This window comes from Schistocerca piceifrons, chromosome 7, assembly GCF_021461385.2.
Source record: "Schistocerca piceifrons isolate TAMUIC-IGC-003096 chromosome 7, iqSchPice1.1, whole genome shotgun sequence".
NCBI classification, from domain to species: Eukaryota; Metazoa; Arthropoda; class Insecta; order Orthoptera; family Acrididae; genus Schistocerca; species Schistocerca piceifrons.
Genome location: NC_060144.1, coordinates 373,713,471 through 373,737,863, shown reverse-complemented (window position 1 = coordinate 373,737,863; position 24,393 = coordinate 373,713,471).

Sequence of the window (24,393 nt, the reverse complement as noted above, 5' to 3'; positions counted from 1 at the left end):
TGATATAGAATGCTCCGGTACTCAGTTGGTGGCAGCAGGTGACCCTGAGGCGTAAACGTCCTCTTTTATCGCTTCATGCCTTCCCACCCTCACTATGACCTCAACCTCCAGGGCAAATGCGGCGGTTTTTTCCACCACCTGGCTGAACTATGACAACTGTTCAGCTTTACATCTGCTTTCTGTATTGCCCTTAAGGAAACCTGGTTCCTGGAATTTCGAACCCCTGCCATCCAAGGCTATAGGTGATATTATTAGAACTGAGAGTCTCAGGTCGAGTTCGCGACTGTGTCGTGAACTTGGTATGTAGTAAACCCACACCCCTTCAAACTCCTCTTGCAGCTGTGGCTGTCACGATAATGAAGATACAGGAAATAAACATCTGCACCACATATCTTCCTCCAGACGCTGAAGTATGTGTGAACACATTGGCTGCACTGATTCATCACCTCTCTAAATCTTTCCTACTTCTAGCATATTTTAACGTCAATAAGCCCTTGTGGGGTGGCACCATGCTTACTTACTCAACTCGACCCCTGCCTCTTGAATACTGGTGCCATAACAAATTTCAGTGCAGCTCACCTGTCCACAGGGGAGCCCAAGATGACTTGTGTGGTAGTGACCACTTCCCAATTTTCCTGTCACCAATCCGCCTTCCCCCCCCCCCCCCCCCCCGACGTCATTTCCCCAGACGGCTACCCACATGGGTTTTAAACAAGGCAGACTGGGAAGCTTTCACCTTTCACCTCAACTGTCACCACTGAGTCTTCCCCACCAGGTAACATCGATGCAGTGGTTGAGCGAGTAATCAGAACGATCGTTTCTGTGGCGGAAAAAGCGTTCTCTGGTTCCTTAGGGTGCCCATATCGTAAGAAAATACCTTGATGGTGAACGGTAATCGCTGAGGCCAATAAAAAGCGTAGCGACAAAAGCAGCACCCATCCCCGGAGCTTTAATAGCATTTAAACGGCTCCATGTCGTTGTTCGCCAGCTCATAAAAAGAAGGAAAGAGATGTGTTGCGCACAATTCGTCGCCTTCACTGGTCTGGACGAAGATCAAACGTATGTTTGGGTAGCATAGCTTGGCAGGTGTCCTTGGCATTCACATCAACGGCGTATTATCCTCTGACACAAACGGAGCTCCTCGGCGCCCTGGCACATTGCCCTGAAACAGCACCTGGGCCAGATCGGATTCTCATTCAGATGCTCATCTCTTGGTGGAGTGCCAGCGACATATCCTCGCCTTCTTCAACCGCATCAGAAGCGATTGTGCATTCCTGTCGCAATGCTGGGAGAGCACCATCGTTCCGGTGCTTCAACCTGGTAAGAACCAACTGGATGTGGATAGCTATCGGCCCATCAGCGTCAGCAACATTCTTTGCAAGCTGCTCGAACGTATGGTTAGACGACAGGTGTGTTGACTCTGGGAGTCACATGGCCTACTGGCGCAATACTGGCAGCACCTTGCCGGTCGGAGTGTCCGAGCGGTTCTAGGCGCTTCAGCCTGGAACCGCGCGACCGCTACGGTCGCAGGTTCGAATCCTGCCTCAGGCATGGATGTGTGTGATGTCCTTAGGATAGTTAGGTTTAAGTAGTTCTAAGTTCTAGGGGACTGATGACCTCAGAAGTTAAGTCCCATAGTGCTCAGAGCCATTTTTTTCGGCACCACCTCTATGCCCTCTGTTGTCTGAGCAACACCAACTGGGGTGCAGATCGCTCTACAATGCTGCAGCTCTACAAAGCCCTTGTTCAATTCCGCCTTGACTATGGGAGTCTGGTTTACGGTTCGGCTGTGCCCTAATCGATGTTGTTACTACACCCAGTGCACCACTACGCAGTTCGACTAGCGACAGGAGCTTTTAGGACGAGTCTGGTGACCAGCATACTGGTGGAGGCTGGAGTACCTCCATTGGAGATCAGGGGTGCACAACTTTTTGCCAGTTACGTTGCACAAATTCGTAGCTCTCCTGATCATCCGAACTACTGTCCCCTTTCAAAGCCATGGAAATTCATCTCCAGCTTCGGCAGCCCAGGTCACGTCATACAGTTGCGTGTCGCATCTGATCCCTTCTGTCTGAAGTGGAGTACTTCTTTTTACGATACCTACTCGAGGTCTGTTCACATACAACTCCATGGTGTAAGCCTAGGCCGCAGCTTCGTGTAGATCTTTCTAATAGCCCAAAAAAGTCAGTTAATATCGCAGCTCCCTGCTATCTCTTCCTCATGATTCTTGACGTGTCCCTGGCTCTGAAGTGGTTTACACCGACGGCTTGATGGTTGATGGTCACGTTGGCTTTGACTACGTTCACAGTGGTCATATTGAACAGCACCCCTTGCCAGATGGCTGCAGTGTTTTCATAGCAAAGTTTGTGGCCATATCTCATGCTCTTGAACAGATTTGTCATACTCTGGCGAATCGTTTCTTCTCAGTACTGACTCCTTGAGCAGACTGCAAGCTATCGACCAGTGTTACCCCCACCATCCTTTGGTAGCGACCATCCATGAGTTCATCTATGCCCTGAAACTGTCCAGTTGTTCAGTGGTGTTCGTCTGGGCGCAAGGACACGTCGGAATCGCAGGCAGCTAACTTGCTGACAGGCTGGCCAGACAAATTACGCGGGAAACGTTTGTGGAGATGGGCATCTCTGAAACTGACCTGCGTTCGGTATTTTCAACTCTGGGAGGAGGAACTTCATAACCTTGGTATGCACAACAAACTGCATGCCATTAAGGAGAATACGAATGTAAGGAAGTCCTCCGTGCAGGCCTCTCGCAGGGACTCTGTGGTTCTCTGCTGGCTCCACATTGGCCGTGCTTGGCCCCACCTCACTATCAGTGCGGCGCCCAGTTGACAGTGGCTCATATTAACTAGCGCTGTCCTACTTTGGCTGCCCTGCGACGAAATCTTTTGTTACCAGACTCGTTACCATTAATTTTAGCAGCCATCTCCTCATTGACTGATTTAGTTTTACGTTTTATGCGTAAGGCGGGGAGGGGAGGGGTCATCCTTCTACCTAAGTTTTAGCGCTTGTCGTTTGTCCCTCTGTGTCCTCCACCCTAGTGCTTTTGGGCTGGATGTTTTCATTTGTGACAGAGTGGCTCACTTATCCTCTTTATTTTCGTGGTCATTCAGCCATAGTTATGTTCTCTGTTGTTTTAATCCCTTGTACTTGTTTCTTCCGTCTCTCTCTGGTTTTCTTTTCCTATTTCGTTCATTGTAGTGTTTGTTGCCCTTTTGTCGTTCTTGTGGTTTTCTCCTTTCTCCCAGTTTTGTGCTGTGAGGGTCGTTTGTTTTATTCTTTCCCTTGTGGAATTATTTTAATAGGAAGAAGGGACTGATGACCTAGCAGTTTGGTCCCTTACCCCTCTCATTAAACCAACCAATGAACCAACCTACAAAACCTTATCGATATGGGCTTTCAGAGCTGAAGGCCCACTAGCGTACCCTTTGGGACTGCATGACACACAGCTTTACGACTCGCCTGGGCCCATCAACATGAACAAAGGACTGTTGATGACTGAAAACATGTTGCCTGGTCGGACGAGTCTCGTTTCAAATCTCTTCGAGTGAATGGACGGGTACTGGTATGGTGGCAAAATAATGATTCCATGCAGCCTGTATGTCAGCAAAGGACTGCTCAAGTTGCTGGAGGCTCTGTAATGGTGTGGGGCGTGTGCATTTGGAGTGATATGGGACCCCTGATACGTTCAGATACGACTGTGACTTGTGGTACGTACGTAAGCATCCTGTATGATCACCTGCATACATCAATATCCATTGTGCATTCCAACGGACTTTGGTGATTAAAGCAGGACAATACGATACTCAAAACGTTCAGATTGCTACAGAGTGGCTTCAGGAACACTCCTCTGATTTTAACACTCCCACTGGCCACCAAACTCCCCAGATATGAACATTACTCTGCATGTCTGGGCTGTCTTGCAGCGTGCTGTTCAGAAGATTTCTGAACTCCCTCGTACTCTGCAGGATTTCCTCCAGCATTACTTCAGACATTAGCCGAGTCGATGCCACGTCATGTTGCGGCACTTCTGCTAACTCGGGAGGCCCTATACGATATTTGGCCGGTGTACCAGTTCCTTTGGCTCTTCATACCACTTCAGCTCATCGACAACAGAAGAAAGTACAGAAATGTGTAGAAGACATCTCGGACAGAAAAATAAAAGTCGCTTAGGAAGCAGATAGGTAGGAAGAGCAGGGCAGATAATGCAAAGTGACTGCTTGAAAAATGAATGTGAAGGAAGAGAAAAGGAAATGATTGTATGAAGGACGGTTTGAGCATATGGGAATGCCAAAACAGCCTTCCGTGAAATTAAAAGTAAAAGCCGTAACATTAAGAATGGAATGGGAATTACTCAAATACAGACTAGAGAGCGGAAACCGAAGGCGACGTTCTACGTAAAAACCTGACAGAAGAAGAGATAGGAATCAGCAGGGAAGAGATGGGGGATCTAATATTACAATCATAATCTCAAAGTAATTTGGAAGACTTAAGATTAAATAAACCAGAAGGAACTGATAACATTTCATTGGAATTTCCGAAATCATTGAAGGAAGTGCCCACAAACTGACTGGTCACGTTGATGCTTAGCACGTATGAGTCTGGTGATGTACCACCGAGCCTTTGGCGAAATGTCATCTTCAGAATTCCGAAGACACCTAGAGCCGATAAGTGCGAGAGTTATCGCAGTATCAGGTAACAGCTCATGCGTCCAAGTTACTGAAGCGAATAGCTCATTGTGGAATGGGAAAGAAAGTTGAGGATGTGCTAGATGACGATCCGTGGGCTTTAGGAAAGGTAAAGACGCCAGAGATGACTTTCTGACATTTCGGTTGATAATGGACGGAAGACTGATGAAAAATCAAGATATATATTCATAGGATTTTTGGATCTGTATAAAGCATTCGACAATGTAAAATGGTGCAAACGTTTGGAATTCTGAAAAAATAGGTTTATGCTATAGGGAAAGCCGGGTAATGCACAACATGTATAAGAACCAAGAGGGACCAATAAGACTTAAAGACGATAAACTAAGTCTTCGAGTTTAAAGGGGTGAAAGACAGGATTGTATCCTTTAGTCCCGACTGTTCAATCTGTAAATTGAAAAGGCAGTGACGGAAAGAGTTGGATTAAAATTCAACGTGAAAGGATATCAGTGATACGATTCGCTGATGACATTGATATTCTCAGTGAAAGAGAAGAAAAGTTGCAGAATAGGTTAAATGTGATGAGTAGTCTTCTGAGTACAGAAAGTGGATAGAGAAAAAATCGACGAAAAACTAAACTATTGAGAATTAGCAGAAATAAGTACAGGGTTGATGGCCACGACATAGATGAACTAAGACAGCAAAATAACCCACGACGGACGGAGCAAGGAGGACACTAAAAGCAGATTAGCACTGCGGAAAAGGACATTTGTGTCCAAGAAAGGTAGACTAGCATCAAAAGTAGGAGGAAGAAATGGATAGAGAAGAAATTGAGGAAGCAGAGCTTTTATGGCAGTGAAACATTAACTGTGGGAAAGCTAGATGAGATAATCGAAGCATTGGAGATGTGGTGCTACAGTAGAATGCGTTGAAAATTGGGTGGACTGATAAGGTAAGCAATGAGGAGACCCTCCGCAGAACTGGCGAGGAATGAAATGTATCTAAACCATTAATAAGAAGAAGGAACAGCATCATAGGACGGTATTACAGGGCGCTGTGAAGGGAAAACTGGAGAGGATGGCAGAGATAGGATTACATCCAGAAAATTATTAACGATGCAGGTTGCAATTGCTACTCTGTGATAAGTTTGGCACAAGAGCGGAATTCATCGAACCAGGATTTAAAAGGAAAAGGAAATGTTTTGCAGTGGTATGGTAAGATAACCAGAGGATTTCCTCACAGGGGCTTTTGAAACTTCAATAGAGCAAGGAAAGATGTTGAAACCGGATGACACACTCAAGCAGAATAAACTATCTACAGCTAAAAAGGTGAAAAAGCTATATCCCGTGTAGCCATGATTTTTCTAGATTCGACTGCTCCCAGTCTGATTACCTCTCTTCAGCGCTAGACAACGGTGTGCTGGCGTTCGTAGATGACTTCGAATCAGTTGAAGAATAGACGTCTGTGGCAACAAAAGACTGTGGCAAATGCTCAGACTTTGTGTATTACGTGAGGTGAAAACGTGTGGAACGTACGATGACGATTTCCAAAATGCACGTACATTTCAGCAGCTAACGAAAGTGATTTTACAGCTATATTGGAAACACAATAGTACCTTCTTCTTTCATGAGCAGCTCAGTGGATCTTCCTAAAAGCAAAATGAGCTGCCAGGGGGTTTTCTACACAGGAAATCCGTCAGTGAATCAGAAGCGAATATTCAAACAAGGTTATCATACAGGAGGCTGGCCGTAGAGCATTGGATACTTGTTTGAGGGGGGTCTCCATTCGGCGGACACGAATGCAGGACAAACAACGTATTTCTTCCATAGGCATACAGTGTTATAAATATGGGCACAGGGGCCACGTTCAGAATCTTTGTCGCCAGCCGCAACGCTATATACGAGAAGTTGTTGGGCACCCGAGCAAGATTGTAGCAATAGGAAACAAAATAGCCAGGAACATAACAAACGGTCGTTAAACACCGAAGAGAACTTCAAATGCACCGGATGGCATTCCCAGTGAATTTTAGTGCTGCGAAGACGGTTGTAGAGTCCAAGTGTAGCTTTGTTGAGGTGATAAATAATACAAAACGTAAGTCTTTACACGACACAGGGATTCACGTGTCTGTGAAAAATCTGGACATAGTGCGTAGGAGGATACTGAACTCTCCACATTAGTGGTTACATGGCATAGGAAACAATGACGTGTCACAACTAAGTTTTAGGATGCTAATTTTTTCACTGGAGCGACGAATTTGGAGAGAATTTGGAAGTTATGTCCCATGTAGGTCAAAGTAGAGCGGATAACTTGAGGTTACATTTCTTAAGCATACATAGTGCTGAAACATACACAATCACAAGGTTCTCTTCTCATAAGGGCAGAAGCAAATACACTATACACACAATCATCGCAGGGAAATTATTCCAGGTGAATGTAGGGATTGTTTTACTAACTAATGTTTATGTAAGGTTGATCCATTGGTGGACAGTGAAGAATTGGATAAATCACGTTGTTACTCGTAAAAGCATTGTACGTAAGCAAGATGTTTATGGGCAACGTGTGGTTGCTGTTATTAGTGTGGATAAACTAGGCGCCGGTGAGGTGTTCAGGTAGAGGATTGTTAGTTGCTAAGATCATCGTTTTGGCCGAAAAAGATTTACACAGGTCAACCGTATACCTCAGCCATAAGTAAACCGACAATACAGCTGCATCACTTGAAAAAGTTCAACATTTGCCGAGAGAAGGCAGACTAGTCATGGAGAAGGCGTTACTAGAGTTCGTGGATTGGAGAATGTAATGTTAGAGTTCGCGGGTTTATTCTGTCCTATTTGACCAGCAACACTAATAAGACAGCGTAGAATCCCGATTGGGGACATGTCTCCGACGTATGAAGAACTGTACAAAATTCCCTACCATTTTCACACTGTAATGGAAGAATTTATTATTCAGCAGTTGGATGATGGCATTTCTGAACAGAGAAATAGTCTTTGAGGAGTACGGGTCGTCAATGTACCCAAGAAGTCGTCCCATGAAACAAAAATAGAGAAGATCTGTTGCGATTCGTTATAAAACGTTAGAACGTATATGGGTGCATATCCAATGTCAAATATCATGGGATCATTGGATAGCTTGAGTCAGTGCCGAGACAACAGATGTAAACATATTTACTGTCAATTGGAAACAAAGGACTAGCCAATGACGAGGTTTACAGCCCCATGGAGGCATTATCAATACTGGCAAACATGACTTCGCTTAAAAACTGCACTGACCACATTTCAACGCAAATTAAACGGAGTAGTAAGGGGTCTGAAGCCGCATCAGTTCATGATATACTTTGATGGAGGTATCATCTTCTTCAAGGATAAGATGAAACTGACATTGGCTACAAGAGTCTTTTAATAGTCATGTTCCAGTCACTATATATTGATTCTCTAGAAATCCCACTTTGTAGTAACAGAAATGAACTAAGTAGGCCATATCTTTAGCCAAGACAGCGTAAAAGCCAACCTTATGATAACATAAGCAGTGACTGATTTCCCACCACCACAGTTAAACAGGTGCATCTATTTTTAGGATTAGCTAATAACTGTAGGATTTTTGTCATGGGATTTGCTGATGCTGTCAGATGGTTGACACTTTTATTAAATAAGGGTACACAATTTCAGTGGATGACAATGTCAAGTTGCATTCGAAACATTAAAGGAGGCAGTAACAGCTAGCACTACTTTAATATTTCTAAGCTATGAAGAGCAGTTTAATCTGTCCTGTAACGCAAGCAACAAGGCCATAGGTTATATTCTAAGACAAGAAGCGAGTAGAAGAGAGAATCCAGTAGCTTCTACAACATTTAAATAAAACTGAGCAATTCACTTCACCATGGAAATGAATATACTTCAGGTGCTACATATGGGGTACGAAATTGCAAGTTTCAATTAATAACACAAGATTAAAACAGTTATTAGCGTTAACAGAGCTTTCGAGCAGATTGGCTTAAATACACACGGAATAAGCAGAAATGTTAGAGTCATATGGGCATTTGGGTGAAGGCGTGAACTGCTGATGTAGACTGTGATATATTCTAAACACAACTGCAGTTACCAATGCATGGCGATTTCCTATGTAGAACAATTAAATTTTGGCAATGAATCATGGTGCCTATTCAGTAGAAGAATGAGTCATGAAAGGTTTGTCAACCTCAGTGAAACTTACCGACAGCCATGTATTTTAGATGTTATTTTTACTTTATTTTGAAGGCTACCAGTGCAGCATTTCATTATGCCACCTTCAAGCCTTATATTCATTTCTCCAAACAAACGAAAGTGTCACATAGAAACATAAATATCTGGATGTTGTGAATTCAATCGTTACAATTGTGCTCCTTCGAAGACTTGATAGCAACTATCAAGTCTTCGAATGAATTACTAGTGTAACGATTGAAGTCACAACATCTAGAGATTTATGGCTCTATATAACATTTCCGTTTGTTTGGTAAGATGCTTATGGGGCCTGAGGGTGGCACAATTAAATGCTGAAACTAGAAGCCTTCAAAAAAAAAAAAAAAAAAAAACCTCTAAAGTGCATGGCTGTTGGTGGATCAACAGAGAGTATTGAAAGAAACTCACATGCCTGTGGGCATGGAGGATGGGGTGCTGAGCAGTATGTGAGAAAGTTTGCGCTACGTGCAAAATTTGCAAACTTGATCTTTCAGCAATTACCAGTTCAAAGACTATCAGAGACATCGAAACCCTTTTGAATGGTAAGTTTGACATTTTAGGTCATTTACCCAACAACTGGTAGGTGAAATCTATATTTTAAGTACCGTAGACTATTTTTCTCTTTTCGTTGCACTGATTGGCAAAAAGCAAATGCAGCAGCACAAGAAATGGTGAACAACGGTTCATTGAATCTTGACATCCTCACCACAATAATCAGTTAGCAGGGTGGCAGCTATGTGTCAGAGCTAATGTAACAACTGTGTCATCTGTTACGAATCCTGATACTAAAAATTAATTGCTTGCAACCAGAAGCTAATGGTAGGACTATGCACTGTGCCACCATATAAGCAAGTATGATTAGACGTAATGTCACAATCTGAACAACGCTTTATGTGTCTATAATCAGTAGTTCTGCATTCAGACTGACTGGGATGCTAAGGTAAAAGTCAAACATCAGGCAAGGAGTGACTTTATTGCTCATATGACATGTTGCGAAATTTGTCCTTCACGAGATACCTACAAAAATTCAGATGCAAAAATATTTTGTAAAAGATGGTAATGGATAGCTATAGCACTCCACTTTCGGCTGTTACAAGCTGCGCTACAAATAAAGAAGAGCCATTGCTGCATGTAAATATGGCGTTTCAAGTGGTATGTGAAACAAAACATTCGGTGACTACAGACGCAATTTTGCAGATAGCGTACCAAGGAGACTTTTTGCCACCAGATGGCATTACAAAATGTATAGTGTCGCCAAGATGCATCAACTTATGTACATTTATTCTTCCGTATGTCCAATGCCTGTGAACCTTTTCACAAACGGTAAAAAAGACCTTACATTGGTAAGTGGTAACATAAAATATTTGTTTGCATTCCTAAATATTGTTTGGGTCCAAAGCTACAGTCACAATAACTATGTGATATGACATGCGACATCAAATTCAAATATAAAATAACAATACAGACGTATGCTACAGATTTAAATATAAGCCATAAAACAGTGAAAATATTTTTCTATCTGTTTTTTGAGGATATCTAATGTCAGATGAATTTTGAAGTTGCAGGTTTCATACAAAAAAAATTACAATACTTATGTGGTGAAAAATCATAAAAGAATTTTAAATTTTAACACATATGCTCTTCTGTATAGTTATTGCTAACTGACGTTGTGTTAAATAAACATAAAACTTTTTTTTACTTTTGCAGTATCGTATGATACTGTTGATTGTCAGTTTTCATATTCATAACTTACGAGTACTCATTTGATGAGAACTGTGATGTCCAAAGATGCAACATAAACGAAAGTAAGCGATCCCTCACTTGTTTTCATCAGACTAAAAGATTTTTAAACAGTGATTGTACATGTCCTAAACAAAAGTCAGTAACTAAAAAAACGTGGGTGTTGATGTTCCTATGTTGAAAGAATGTTGCCAATAAAGAACCTGGATTCATTTAGTGGAGTAATTAAAATAATTAGATTAACCGCAGTTTAAGTAATGAAAATATAGCCCACAAATAAATGGGAATAATGCTGAGCATAATTCGCACAGCAATGCCTACAGTTAGTTGGACAGTAACACATGTACAAAATTCGATAATGACCATATCAGTGGGATCAGTTGAAACAGACCTTGCTTAGCGTGGATATAGATCCCCAAGTGCACCTAACGTAGTGACAAAGTGCTGTCGGCTTAACAAAGTATGTTTGGTTGAGCGAGAGCTCATTTACTGGAAATTCCAGAACACTGAGTGAATGTGCCTCAGAATCCCGATGTGGAGAATCTTCTGATGTTATTGCTATCACAGTAGCAGGCAAGCCTTACGTCCAGGGATCGAGTGTGTCCCAGCACTGTAAACTGTCTTAGACCAGTCAATGAAATGGAGGTACATTCCAAGCAGACAGCTATCACTGAGTTTCTTCTGGCGGGAAACCAGAGTTTCACTGATATCCATAAGTCCTTGCAGAATATCTGTGGAGACATGGCAATGAGCAAAAGCACAATGTGTCGTCGGGCGAGGCGTCTGTCATCATCGCAATAAGGCTACGCAAACCTGTTCAATGTCCAGTAAGAAGATCTTCGATGATTAGCCCAGCACTCGATTTCCACTGCGGCAGTGCAGTTGCACTTGGTGAGGCTAACCATTGTGGCTTGCGAACTTCAGTTCGAATGTACAACAGTTACAGAAAAACTGATAATATCATTGTTTTTATCAGAGTGACAATCGTTAGAATGCATGACAGCTCGTGGTCACACCAAGATCAGCAACAGAAGTAACGCAGTCGCAAAAAAATTGCGAGAACATTGAAAGTGTTGTTAATAAAAATTCTCTATTTAAACTAGACTGAACTGCATGTGACTGCTTTAGTCTTTAATAAAACTTGCATCTGACTGCATATTTAACTGAACTGAACTTTATCTGACTACATGAAAATATTGTTGAAACATTAATACTCAAAATACACATCTGACTGCATGAAAGTTTAGTGGTAAAAATAAATGAAATTCACCAACCTGCATCTGACTGCGTCTGTGGACTTAGCTCGTGCACTCCTTCCCGTTTAGCCGATAATAAAACATATATTCAACTCAGCCGTAGTGCAATGGCATAAAACTGTCATTCTAGATAACTTTACTCATTTTGACCCTATTTGTTACTTAATAAAAATTCTGTCCTGATCTGAATAATTTGCCAACTGTGCAGTGGCATATAGATTATTTTACTCTGATAAATGAAATTATTAGCTTTACTCATGGGAACTTTACTTTAATGTACCTTTTGGTTCAATGCAAGCACAGGATACGGAGAGCGACATAAGGTGTGAGATGAAACTCTAATTTTATCTAAAAAATATTTATTGTTCAAACTTTTAAGGCACATGTGAAAAACTAAAAAAAACTTCTATAGCATGGATTTACGAGAAAGTTTCACAAAACGCTTATTGCATCAACAATGGGATTTCTAACTAGCTTTTAGACATTATTTAACCACAGAAAACCTATTTTATTAATTATTCTTTCTAGTTTCCCCAGGTACGTGTCGAGTTTCGCTCAATATATAGCTTATTATGTGCGTTGTGCCAAATCTTACTTTGATGCTGTCACGACCCGGCTGCCTCCTGCAGGCATCTAGCTCCGACTCGAAACACGTCTGCTGTCTCTGCGCATATCCTCACCACTACTCAAACTTTTACCGCGTGCACCTAGCTCTGTTAGCTGTCAAAGATCTTACTACACGAAGATGTACTACTCGTCCAACCTTGCGGTTGGGAACTATCGACATTTTTCACTGCCTCTATCCTGATCGAATTTCAGCACATACCTTTCAACATTGCAGTTACCAGTATCACTTTCCACACGGTTGTGTGATTTTTTGACATCTCTTGATCACACCATGTGCCTAAAGAAGGACCACGCAGCGATTTCCACGGAAACATTCTGCTGGAAGCGCCAGGCTGACTACTGATGATGAAATAATTTATCTCAGTTCATGTGTACCAATAACCAGATGTGGACGCATCCCCACAGCAGGGTGTTAGGGGTAGAAATGCAGATTTTGTGCTTATTGTTACTGAACTATGAACCCACTTCTTTGTGTTAGTTTTTTCTTCTTTGTGTCTAACAGTATTCCTGTAAACATGTCACATGGTTTAGTTCAAATGGTTCACTGGCTCTGAGCACTATGGAATTTTCATCAGTCCCCTAGAAATTAGAACTACTGAAACCTAACTAACCTAAGGACATCACACACAACCATGCCCGAGGCAGGATTCGAACGTGCGACCGTAACGGTGGCACAGTTCCAGACTGAAGCGCCTAGAACCGCTCGACCACACCGGCTGGTACATAATTTAGTACTTAATGATTTTTGCAGGGTCGTAACTGCACCAATAATTAGTCTATGCTACTCGTAAAGACTATTTAGCGTCCATGTGTTCACATCTCACATCTGACCTGCTGCCAGGGGAAAACAAGCATTGATTGCTTGCTCTTGCCCATGTAATTGGAGGCACTAACCCACCTAAAACACTGTACTCGTAATAGCTATAATTATTAGTCTGAAAATGAAATAAATACTGATGTTATGTTGTTCACTATAATGCCTTCAGTCACTAATAATAAACATCTGCCCTTACACCCCTAACATTCTGCGTAATGCGTACTAAACAGCTCCTACTATTTTTAGTCTGATCAGCATTAGCTATGAAACGATTTGTATATTCAAATGGCGATGGAGCTAGTAAGTACTTCTACTTCGAGAATGATGGGAATCCACTATAGCCCATCTTAATGGGACATTATATTCAGAATCAATGGAAGATGAGGGTCTTGCATACAAATAGAAGTTAATTAGTGTGTGTGTGTGTGTGTGTGTGTGTGTGTGTCTGTTTCTTTTTCAATAATTACTGACGATTATATCGTTTATAGTCTTTTAGGTTCGAGGTGTATATGTGTTTTATACATACACATCACAGTTGCTGTTGATGTTGATTCTTGTACACTAGACGAATATCCTTGTTTGTTTGTTCTAGGGAGTCACACAAATGACGATAATGCAGTGTTTCTATGAGTGCTTAAGAAATATGAAATACATCTATTGCGTCCACCAGTAACACCCCGATTGAGACATTCAACTAATTGTAAGAAGATTGTCTGAGGATGTTTACAGTCAGGCAATACACAGTTCCTTATTACGTCTCTATCTAAATAAAATTATGTGAGTGAGTGTGGAAGTGTGTGTGTGTGTGTGTGTGTGTGTGTGTGTGTGTGTGTGTGTGTGCCTGTGCATAATCTCACACTGTACTTAGAGCTCCTGTGATATGTGTGAGATGTCTAGAGGTACACTTGATGTACCTCGACTTTCGTGGTCTACGCAGTTGTAAGGAACAACACTGTCGCTAGACTTGTCATAGGTGCAGCCCTCGACCTCTATATTGTCATCACGTTGTCTGGGAACATCTGGCTATCATCTGTGGCCTGGAATTAGCAGCCCTACAACCCATCTTATTCACTAACAAGAGGTATATAATGCATCTATGTTGGACTACTCTGTGGTTACCAGTGCTCTCAGTGACAGTGTCTCGCAATGCCAAATTGATAACACCAGTGTGGGGTAGCTATTTTGCCGATATGAAGGGAAGACCGTCTGGTGTGGCGCTCAGCCACGTAGTCCTTCCTGATATGTACTTATTTTTTCTTGATTCAATAGCAGTGGGTCCAATTTCTTCCCTCTTCAGAAAGATATTGCTGTTAAAAAAACATGGATTAATTTACAGAATAACAGACAGGGGGATCAATATTTTATCTGGGTTGCAATAAGAATTATTCGAATGTGCATGTATTATGGATACATATGAAACAATTGACATCTATGGGCGCTGTAGTCTTGAAGGCATCTCACGCTCCATCACAGTCCAAGACCTGCCAAAATGCGATGGACTGAGCCCTACTTATTCTGTTCACGTTTACAGTTTTGGTGTATATGAGGAATAAAACAAACCAGGATATAGTTGGGTCTGTCTACTTTTCCGAATCATCTAACCAATTTGCCAGATGTGAAGGCTTATTGCTATTTTCCAAGGGCGAGAAGCGTTTCTATATCTGGATGAAGTACATATCCTATGTATTTTCCTCCTCACTGAGTAAAAGTAAGGGAGCAAGGTATTTCAGCCACAGATGCCTCAACACTTTTACTAAACATGAGTATCTAGAAAGACATCAAAATAATTGCTCAAGCAGGAACCTGTGTGTGTGTGTGTGTGTGTGTGTGTGTGTGTGTGTGTGTGTGGTTATATTCACTGAGGATAAGAAGCTCTTAAAGTTTAAGAACACTCGCCCCCAGGAATGCTGTTTCTTTCTTGTATATTGTGAAAGTGACCTCACAGCCTCTAGCACCACTTTCACAGAAAGACACATACTGTATACAGTAGCATACTAAGTTGTATATTCATATGACTACAATCTCATCAAATTCGAATCTTATGTTGAAGGTAATCCTGTGAGAATGTTGCTCTCTGGACACATAGAACTTCTACAGTTTGCCGAAGTTCTTTATAGCAAGTACATTGTAATAACCAATTCACAGCAGAATGATGCTTTATACAAACGTACAGTTGAATGTCGTATTTGTCGGCTACCGTTGGACAGAAAAGTGGAAAGTCCATGTAGAGCCCACTATCATCTAATTGGGAAGCTCCATGGTGTAACTCAAAATGGATGCAACTCTAAATAAAAAACGTCTGTGACACATACACCTCTTCTTCCATAATTTGAGCCAGTATGATGCTAACTTTGTTTCTGGACACTTGGCTGATTTGGGATTGAATAATGATAAGGTGACACAATAGCTGACAATGTAGAAATATACATTTTATTCCTTAAAGTGAACTCCGCCAAGAAAAAGCGCTCTGCTTCCTGGATTCCTACAGCCCGTGCTCGAACCCCTTCAGTAACTTTCTGAGCAACGCATTAGAAGGATATGCATATAACAAGAGCTGTATATCTCGACAATGCAAAGTTGCAGCCTGTGACAAGGCAGGAAGTCTTCTCATTTGAATACATTAATTCAATGGAGACGCTCTGTGAAACCACACTGCCCAATATAACCACATTCATCAGAAAACATATAGGTACTGCCATAACACATATGGAGGTTAGGCATGTGGTGAATGTTTGGTAGGAGTTCAACATCCCTAATTTAGAGAGGCATGCTAAGTTTCACAAGGGGACACACGTCTGCTTGCTCGGAGACGTTTTTAGGAATTTTGGAGTGTATGCTTGGGCACATACACTCTGGATCCTCCCTTCCATTACACTGCGCGAGGCGTTTCATGGGACTCAACATTAAAAAAGACACATATCAACATTGAACTGTTGACTGATACAGATATGTTGCTTTAGATTTCCAACACTGAAATTGAGGAGCAATTAGCCAGTGCATCCACAGGTACACCAAAGCAAACAACCCTCATTTGTGTGAGGGGTGAGTACAGGTCATTTGATGGTTTGAGCTACATCCTTTAGCTACACGAAGAAAAACTTTACAGGCATGCCAAACAACAGCCAATTGCTGTTTTAAGGTTTCAGATGGCTGTCCAAAAATTAAATTGACCGAATGAATGATGAGCTCAAAGAAGTGGCTGCTAATGTTGGTAGTGGATATGAAATCTATCCAGACCTGGAATTTTCCCATCAATTTGCATGACAAGCAGATCAACTTTCCGCCGTGCCTGGAGGACCTAGTCCCGTGAAATGCCACCGTTCCCATGGTGATGCCAAAGCTGGGGAATAAGCAGAGATACAATGTACATTACAGACATTTCAAGCATTGCCTCAGGACTGAGATGTAAATTCTTAGATCAGCCTCGCTGGTTCAAAAAGTAAATTGGTAACAATGCTGATAAAGAGGCGTTCGAATGGGTGATTTTTAAAAAGATTATTGTAAATTAATGAAAAATTCAGTTTTCAGCAACACTACGAAGAATGTTAGAAACGGCCCGAAACTCAGTTTACCGTTGGGACGGGCATTATGACGCAAGAAGTTACATCGCCAGTCCAAAATTTAAGATGACCTCTATCTTCAGTGAAATACTGGTCGCTAAGGAGATTGGGATGGTCCATAGTACGAGTGGAGTTCACAATGTCTGTCGATGTCGGTACGTGTGTTCTAGACCTCTCCAAACTCCACATGTTGCGATTTCACTATGTGTTAGCCAAAACAAGTTGCTTTATAGGAATGCAGGTGCTTTCACCCGCCTGGCGAAAGGTTGCGACTGTATGAGGTGATTATGCACAATCCCGAGGAATTCGACATATCTCGATATAAGGCCATTAATCCTTATTGCGTAACATCTCAGAAGAAGAAACTTATCAGACCTATGAAAGACGAAGCGAATGCTCGAATATTGTGGAATTGGTGGGGCTCAAATAAAAAATGAGCGCATACTGTGCAGATGTAGGTGCCACCCAAAGACTGGCTAAGCGTGTGACCGTGCAGCCTCGCCGGCTTCTACAATGGAAAACGATAAGGAGTGAAAGAAATGGCTGTAATACAATCGAAAGTTGTAATGGAAGTGTAATCTATTTATTAGTGGCGCCTAGTTTTATACTCGCCTCCATTCTCAAACAATCTGTCTTAGTAAGACACTGAATAAAGTTATTTGTCTTGTGTAAAACACCCATAACAAATAATCCAAATGGTTATACAGTATACAATAGACAACTCATAGTGAGCAGTGCGAAGAGAACTCACTTACTTGCGCATTTATACACACATCAAAAAATGAGTTGCATCATCTCAGTTCTGAGAGTTCCAGAACCTGTACAGAAAACTGAAATACTGGTCAACATAAACATCATCTCCGCCCTTTTTATTGCTCATGAAAACCGCACATTGCAAATTGTACCATCATACAGTGAGACCTTCAGAGGTGGTTGTCCGGATTGATGTACACGTCGGTACTTATAACAGCCAGTAGCACGTCCTCTTGCATTGATGCATGTCTGTATTCGTCGTGGTATACTATCCGCAAGTTCATCAAGGCACTGCTGGTCCAGATTGTCCCTCTCCTCAACGGCGATTCGGCGTAGATCCCTCAGAGTAGTTGGTGGGTCACGTCGTCCATAAACAGCATTTGTCAATCTATTCCAGGCATGTCCGGAAGGGTTCATGTCTGGAGAACATGCTGGCCACTCTAGTCAAGCGATGTCGAAGGAAATCATTCACAAGATGTGCACGTTGGGGGACCGAATTGTCGTCCATGAAGACAAATGCCTCGCCAATATGCTGCCGATATGGTTGCACTATCGGTCGGAGGATGGCATTGACGTATTGTACAGCCTTTACGTTACGTTCCATGACCACCAGCGGCGTATGTCTGCCCCAAAACAGTAGGCAACCTCCACCTTACTGCAGTAGCTGGACAGTGTGTCTAAGGCATTCAACCTGACCGGGTTGCCTCCAAACACGTCTCCACCGATTGTCTGGTTCAAGGCATATGCAACACTCATCGGCGAAGATAACGTCGTGCCAATCCTGAGCGGTCCAGTCTGCATGTTGTTGGGCCCATCTGTATCGCCATGCATGGAGTGGTGGTTTCAAAGATGGACATCGCCACGAACGTCAGGAGTGAAGTTGCACACCATGCAACGTGAGTTGTAACACGACGTCCTGTGGCTGCATGAAAAGCATTATTCAACATGGTGGCATTGCTGTCACGGTTCCTCCGAGCCATAATCGGTGGGTAGTGGTCATCCACTGCAATAGTAGGCCTTAGGCTGCCTTAGCGAGGCATGTCATCAGCAGTTCCTGCCCCTCTGTATCTCCTGCATGTCCGAATAATATCTCTTTGGTTCTCTCAGAGATGCCTGGACACTTCCCTTGCTGAAAGCCCTTCTTGGCACAAAATAACATTGGGGATGCGATCGAATCGCATTATTAACCGTCTAGGCATGGTTGAACTACAGACAACAAGAACCGTGTACCTCCGTCCTGATGGAATGACTGGAACTGATCGGCTGTCGGAATAGCTCCGTCTAATATGCGCTGCTCATGTGTGATTGTTTACATCTTTGGGCGCGTTTAGTGACACCTCCAAATACTTTGTCTGTGATACAAGATCCACAGTCATCATCTGTGTTCAGGAGTCCTCGGAAACGGAGTGATGGAAACCTTTTTTTGACGTGTGTAATATATGGATAAAACATTCAGTTACTTCAATTTTGTGATCCAGCTCTCATGAAATAAAGCGTATACGGTACCCTTATCTCCACTCAAGTTACCTGATAGAAACTCCTTGAGAATTAGTCAAGTAGTTTTGGAGAATCGTGTTCCAATAGACAAACAGACAAATATGGCAGTTTATTATTAGTATAGATAAAATAATTCCTTCCTGTTCTCTTAGCATTAGTGTGATGTATCTGTGATAGGCATGTATGATTCAGTAATCAGCTGCTGTTGTTAATGTAAAATCATTCTCCTCCTCTTACTGTATATTTTCGAAGAGAAAATGAAATCTATTGTTGCTGACAATTGACCGGAAGTTAAATTGCTATATCAGTCTTATCATCTACAAAACGCTCTCATCCTTTCAGCCTTAAAGTTGTTATTGGATGGAAGCAGATATGAACATTTTCTATTGTAGAAAATTTTTTAGTTGTACAAAGTACCTGGGTGTTAAAATTACGAACAACTTCAGTTGAAAAGACTACATAGATAATATTGTGGGGAAGACGAGCCAAACGTTGCGTTTCATTATCAAGACACTTAGAAGATGCAACAAGTCCACTAAAGAGACATCTTACACTACACTCGTTCGTCCTCTGTTAGAATATTGCTGCGCGGTGTGGGATCCTTACCAGGTGGGATTGACGGAGGACATCGAAAGGGTGCAAAAAAGGGCAGCTCGTTTTGCATTACGACGTAATAGGGGAGCGAGTGTGGCAGATATGATAAGCACAGACGTTTTTCGTCGCGGCGAGATCTATTTACGAAATTTCAGTCACCGACTTTCTCTTCCGAATGTGAAAATATTTTGTTGAGCCCAACCTACATAGGTAGGAATGATTATCAAAATAAAATAAGAGACATCAGAGCTGGAACAGAAAGGTTTAGGTAATCTTTTTTCCCGCGCGCTGTTCAGGAGTGTAATGGTAGAGAGATAGTATGATTGTGGTTCGATGAACCCTCTGCCAAGCACTTAAATGTGAATTGCAGAGTAATCATGTGGATGTAGATGTAGATTATATAAAAACAAGCACTCAATTTACAATATTGTTAAAGATTTCTATATACCTTCAATTGTACGTGAATCGTATGCAGTCCTAAATGTGCAGCTACACAAAAGGGCATTCCTTTCGTAAACTCGACCTCCACAGAGTTTATATTTAGAGACTCAACATTTGCGAACTTTTGTCCAGGGCGAAACAGGCATTGTTGTGGAGCTCCACTTGGTCTATATTTATACTGTTGTTATGGAAATACTCAACAAATTCATAGTTCAACCCCTTACAGAATGGTGCTAACAGTACATTCTATCTGTTACAGTTCATAATACATTATACAGGTCCTTACATTTAATAACACTAGGTGTTTCAGGTATAGTATTACGTTCATATCACATGAACTAATTCTAGCATCGCTTCACACTCCATATCTACTACAGTCACTTTACGATGAAACATGTTAATGTCAACGGAAGTATAAGATGTACCATATTCTTCCGTCATCTTCCTCATCCTATGCTGCACAAATAGTCTGACTGAGACCATGTAACCTCCCCACAAAAAAAGGAAATGATATTACTTTAAATGTGAATAGTCATTGAGCTAAGTGTAAGCTCCCCAGAGAAATTTTGAAACACAATAATTGGAGGTTAACAAGAATACAACCTAATGCAACCTCCCTGCAAATAAATTTAATGACAATGACAATTAAATAAAAATTAGCAATCTGACCCTAATGTAAGCTGCCCACAAAAAAATATAACACAATTCAATGTTAATGAAATCTCAGTCACAATGAAAATGCAGATAGACCGAAATGTCTATCTTAGGCCCTGTTCACTAATTAAACTGTAATACTTACCTTAGTAAAACTGCATCTGCTCTTATTTTGCGCCATAGCTTGCAGGAAATTCATTGCAAAAATTTTTAATTTAAGGGAAACTTTTCTTTAAGGAATAGCAAGGGAAATATTTCTTTAATTAAAGGATTCTTTGTTAAAAAATTGCTTTGAAAACAAAATTATTATTGGGGCGATTCTTGGACAAATTAGTTACAGTTAATTTACATCATTAGCTGAGCGCAATGCTGCTTCATTACCTTATTTAAAAATAACATACCTCGTCCTGAATCTTGACCAGAATGCCATGTCGACGCACGTCGACTGCTCACACACAACTGAACTCTCTCGCAACTCGATCGCAACTGATCTATACTGCTACTCGAACGCAACTGCACTCTCGCGCTACTGCCTCGCTACTGAACACTCGCGCGGTCAAGCGCAGACTAGGAACTCTCTGGTCAAAGATTTTATCATGCCTACATAACATACGTGTTTCATAACCCTCCACTGGGGGGTGGGGCAAAAATTTGGCTGCGATTGTGACTTATTTGGACTTGCCATCGCAAAAATAATTTTTTTCAACTAATTAACTTACCAATTACAGCATACATACAGATATGGAATATGAAGGAAATATGATGCACATGCATCAAGTACAAAACATATTAGATAGTGACAAAATGTTAGTACAAAACATATTAGCAAATCAGAAAAATGTATATACGTATTATTTGATAGATAATAAAGTGCACACACACTGAAAAAATTCTTTAACATTTTCAGAACAAATAAACATAATGGCAAAAAGTCATGTCGACAAGTGACATAAGTGTACCTGCATTGAAGTTCAGCAAATCGAAAAGAATGTGTAGGACATGAACATAAATGATGTTAGCGAAAAATGATTTTCACTATGTGACAAGAATTAGGATAGGAAAGGGAAGGATTGCATCATGGTTGTAGCACTTTAGATTGCACATAGCTGCTCTGAAAGTCCATATCTTTCCACAGAAGTAGAACACCAAGTGACACAATTTGAAGTTCTTTTTCCATTAGTATTTATCAGCGTAGCCAAGACACTGAAATGTCGTAGTAATCTTCCATGTTATCATTTTGGCAGTACATCAGATACACCAAACAGTGGGACCATAATAACGTCTCCATCGCTCACGGTGGTGGACAGCATGTCGTGTCAACACCACGCTCTTACAAGGCACACCAACGTAGAATTAGTGCAAAAACCAAATATAGTGCTCCATGATCGGGAGGATGTACAGGACAAATGGATATTGCAGTAATTCAGGGTAGTGAGGTCAGAAGGTGAAGGACATTACGTCACATACTAGTCTTCATTAGGAATTACATTAGTAGTTTGCGGCATTCATAGCCTAGTTATTGAACATTTCTGTACCATGTATTTAGTATTACAGAACAATGTTCATAAAATTAAATTATTGGCATCATGGGTAATCGTTTTACAATAAACAGCGGCAGTCTTTGGCCAGTTACAAAGCATATTTAGCATGACACAATAATGTTCATCAGAAGTCTTCATTGAAAGGGAGAGTCAATTATTGGCCTAGCATTAACATAATACATTGAGTTATACAAATTATTGGCACTCATTGGCCAGTTACAAAACATGAAAAGTCATCATTGAAAACAAGAGCTAATTCATTTAGTTACATTAATTATTGGCACTCAGTGGCCAGTTATAGAACATGAAAAGTCATCATTGAAAACAGGAGCTAATTAATGGCATAATTAATAACATAATTCATTTAGTGACATTAATTATTGGCACTCAGTGGCCAGTTAGCAAAATATGAAAAGTGATAATTCATTTAGTTATATTAATTATTGGCACTCAATGGCCAGCAAGTATTGAATAGTATAAAACATTGTTTATGATTCAGTATTATTCAAATCATTAAGAAGTCATTATTAAAAATCAGTTAATTACAATCATAGCATTAATAATCATGGGCATTATAAGTAGACTCATTACAATAAACAGTGTCAGTTATTAGCCAGTTACAAAGCATTATTTTATATATATATATATATATATATATATATATATATATATATATATATATATATATATATATATATATATATATATATATATATTTATCATTAAGAAGTCATTGCTGAAGTGACATACTATTCAGAGCTGATCAATATTATTCAGAATTCTCTTAAACTAGTAACATTATTTGGGACTGGTAATACATTTTTTTTTGTTTCTGTGCTAGATAGTTAGCAATTCTTTGATTTGGGTAATTATCAGGGAAAGCAAGAAGAGAAAAAGAAAAATTTGCTTCTTGGTTATTCCTGTAAATGAAAAATGTGTAACGTCATTCGTCATGAGTCAGCTGTAGCAAGGTTGTGAAACAACTGGGTAAAAAAAATGCAAGTACTAGTATAGGCTTAATAAGCAACAAGTTTAGTAACTATCATGAAAGGCTTCTCCTGGAAAAAATACAAAATGGATTATTGAGCTGAAAGAAGAAACGCATACTATGCTGAAAAGTAGTGAACTTCGAATTAACAGGTGGTGAAATGTGTATAAAATGTGTTCCATAGCTGTCCTTTCTAAAACCTTCAGTCATCATACCATACGATACAAAACATACTGTCCAAACAAACTGCAACAAATACTTAAATAACTACATAGCATAAATACATAAACTTCAACATCATCCTCATCTGTAAAGAAAAACTTCATTATCCATATTATCATAACTTCATTATTATCATCACCTGTAAAGAAAAACCTCATTATTCATAGTATCATACTCTTCATCATTATTCATCAGCATTCATTATCATCTGCAAATAAAAATCACTTCCTTACTCATTATACAACTATTCCTTATCTCTAGCATATTTCATCACTAAAACTAAGATGTGTAGTTCTGTCTGACAGCTTGCATCAATCGCCTTGTATTCTGAAAGAAAAAATTAGTTAAGACTGCTATTCTACGATGAGTATAGTATATTCTTGTTAATGCTTGTTAATCCTGATCCATTTACTCTTCCTCATAAAGTTATTGCATCTTCTTTCGTTTATTCCGTAGGTGAAATTCCCAATCTGTTTAATTTATTTCCTTTACACGTTATTTCTTTCTGAAAATGATGAACAAAGATTAATGTCTTGCATTTAAATCATATACCCACTAAATAATGACTGGTTAATGGTGACACAATTAAGCATACAGCATAACATGACAGAAAACCTAATATGTCAAAAGCATAGACAGTGTTCAAAGGCAAAAAATGTACAATCACAATGCAGCAGCAAAAAAAAAAAAAAAAAAAAAAAAATGTAAAACAGTCACGATGTTGAGATATCACAGGGCAAAGAATGTCAAAAGGGTAATAAATCGTAAAGTATGTTCACTCAATAAAGGGTTTTATGTTGGATAAGTGGTGGTTTCCTTTCGATTT